The 3,207-nt window shown below is 40.1% G+C and overlaps 1 pseudogene; it reads left to right on the top strand.

Annotated features, from left to right (window-relative positions):
• Window positions 1-287: 287 nt before the first annotated feature.
• LOC137374182 (histone chaperone ASF1 pseudogene) lies at window positions 288-851 on the top strand (annotated as a pseudogene).
• Window positions 852-3,207: the final 2,356 nt, after the last annotated feature.

Raw genomic sequence — 3,207 nt, 5'->3', positions numbered from 1 at the left:
TAAATTAATCACTTTTCAGTTTTCACTGGTCAGCACAGAGTAAATTAGAATAGTTTGCTCAGTAAACTTAAACCTAAAAGAAATTTCAGATTCTGAGCGACAATGAGCTGTTGAGAGGGTTGCAACTCGACATCATTTATAGCAGAGCAGAACAGAAAAGTCAAAGCTTGGGGCCCATCACACTTCATTCAGCCATCCCACAGATTCAATCTCTTTTTTAATGGTGCAGGTGGACTTAAGGTGGAGTTTAAAATAAATCAAAACCTTAACAAAAACACATTGGAGCCATGGCAAGGCTTCAGGCGAGAAATGTAATAGTGCTGGACAACTCTTTGCTGTTTTTCAACACTTTTCAATTTGACATTACCTTTGAGTGCATGGAAGATTTGTCCAAGGATTTTGGAAAATCACTTACATGGTTTCAACCAAAAGTGAAGAATACAACCAAATCTTTGACTCTGAGCTTGTGGGACCTGTTCTTGCTGGAAGATACATGTTTGTTTTTCAGGCTGATGTAGCAAATCCTTCCCTTATCCAGTTTATGCAGTTGGAGTAGCTGTCATTTTAATAACCTGCTCTTACCGAGGTCAAGAATTTATCAGAGTTGCGTATTATGTAAATAATGGCTGCCATAATTTAGAGCTGCATGAAAATCCTCCTGTGAAACCCGATTTCTTGAAACTCCAGCGAAACATTTTGGCATCAAATCCACGAGTTAAAAGGTTCACTATCGACTGGGATAACAGTAGTAAGAAATGATAAATGATTCTGAATACACAAATCCTAATAGGCAATCTGTTCATTCCACTGGCATGTTGCCTTCAACTTCAGAGGGCTTCAAAGTGATATGAGGGAAAAATAGAAAGAAGATCAAGCTAAAGGCACTTTACCTGAATGCAGGAAGCACTCGCAACAAAACAGATGAATTTATAGTATAGATAGAAATTAATGGTTTTGATCTAATAGCTTTTACAGGGATATGGTTGCAGGCTTGAGAATGGAATATTCCAGGATATTTGACTTCCAATAGATATAGGCAAAACGAAAGATGGGTGGAGGGGCATGTGCAGGGGTAGCTCTGATAATAAAGGATGGGATGAAGGCATTCAACAGAAAAGATCTTAACTCAGAAAATCAAGATGTAGAATCAGTTTTGGTGGAGCTAAGGAATATCAAGAGGTAAAAAACACTGGTGGTCGTAGAGGCCCCCTAACAGTAGTTGTAATGTTGGGCAGAGTATAAATCAGGAAATTAGAACAATAATCACAGGGAACTTGAATTTTCAAAAAGTCTCTGCAGTAATAGTGTGGTGGTCAAGTTCATGGAACGTACACAAGATAGTTTTCCAGATTAGTATGTTGAGAAACCAACAAGGGAACAGATTATTTTAAATCTAGTATTGCGCAACAAGAAAGGTTTAATGAATAACTTTGTAGTAAGGGAGCCTCTAGGGAATAGAGATCATAATATGATAGAATTTTATACTGAGTTTGAGAGTGAATTAGTTAAGCCCAGAACTAAGGTTCTGGGTGTGAAGGGTGAACTGGATAAGGAGATTGGAGAACTATATTAAAAGACAGAATGGTAGATAAGCATGGCAAATATTTAAATCATTAATTCATAATTCACAAAAAATATATGTTCCCTTAAAGAAGAAAAACCCCATGGGAAAAGTGGTCCTATCATAGCTTACAAAATAAATTAATAGTATTAAATTAAAGAGAGAGGGTTATGCTCTTGTGAAAAAGAGTAGTAAGACAGGATTGGGAGCAAATTAGAATTCAGGAAAGGATGACCAAGAATTTGATAAACAAAAAGAAAATAGAACATGTGAATAAACTTGCAAGAGACATAAAAAACATATTGTAAAAGTTTTATAGGTATGGAAATAGGAAGAGATTTGTGAAAATAAACATGGATCCCTTGCAGGTAGTGTCAGGAGAAATTATAATGGGATATAAGGAAATAATCCCATTATTTAAGAAAGGACAAAGAGAGAGAAAAGAGAACGACAGACCTATGAGCCATTTATGAGTAGTTGGGAAAATGCTAGAATCTATCATTAGGGAAGTGGTAATAGAATATTTAGAGAATCATATTATTAGGCAAGATCAATGTGGATTTATGAAAGTGATATTGGGCTGAATTTTACTGACCTCCCAATGTCAGGGGTCATGGCAGGGAGCCCAGAAAATCCTTCCAGGAGAGGCCTGCCACGACTCTTGATGCCGATAAAGCCCCGTCGCACTTTACTGGCGGCGGCGAGGCCTCGGTGCGGCTGTGTCCTCCGCTTGGCGGCGGGGCCTTCATTTAAATTTAAAATTAATCAAATAAACATGCAAATCAACTTACCTGGTCCCGGCGGCCGTCCGTTGCAACTCACGCACCTTCAGAACTCTGTTCGGAGTTCCGAGGAGGGACACTGGTGGGAAGGGGGGAGGAGTGAAATTAGCAGGGCAGGAGCAGGTGGAGGGGGGGGGAAAACATTTTTTATTGGCTCTGGGGATGGTGGGAAGGAGGTGAAGGGCAAATGTGACGAGGTTGGGGGGGAAATTTCGGGGTGGGATTAAAGTAAATGTATCTGATAAAAGCCAATTAAAACAAACAATGGGGGGGTTGGGAAAGGGCCTCCAGTTTTTAATCTTTTTTTCAATCAAAATTTGAAGTGAGGTTACTTGAAAAATGCAAATTTTTGTGAAGGGCTTGAAGCCCTTTATAATGGTGCCAGCGCCTGCGCGCTGGCACCAAACGCCATTGCCGTCATCGGGAGCGGCCACTCCGCCCCCTCCATTTAAATGAGCCCCTGTGCGAAATATCGTGGGGGCTCAGCGGTGGCGCTTCCGCGCATGAAGGCCACCGACTTCAAAGCATGCCACCACGATGTGTGGCGTGCTAAAAAAATTCAGCTCGAGGGCACCAAGTGTCTATATCCAAACTTGCTGACAATACAAAGTTAGATGGGAAAGTAAACTGTGAGGTGGAGGCAAAGAGGCTGCAAAGGGAAATAAGTTAAGTGAGTGGGAAAGAGCAAGGCAGATGGAATATAATGTTGGGAAATTTGAAATTATTCGCTTTGAAAGGAAAACTAGAAACATAGGTTATTTTTTAAATGGTGACAGACTGGGAAATATCGTCATTCAGCGGAACTAACCAGAGTATCATTGTACTTGAAGTACAGAAGGTTAACATGCAGATACAGCAAATAAT

This window comes from Heterodontus francisci, chromosome 10, assembly GCF_036365525.1.
Source record: "Heterodontus francisci isolate sHetFra1 chromosome 10, sHetFra1.hap1, whole genome shotgun sequence".
Lineage (NCBI taxonomy): Eukaryota > Metazoa > Chordata > Chondrichthyes > Heterodontiformes > Heterodontidae > Heterodontus > Heterodontus francisci.
The sequence above is the reverse complement of the archived record's forward strand: the minus strand, read 5'-3'. Positions and strand labels throughout refer to the sequence as shown.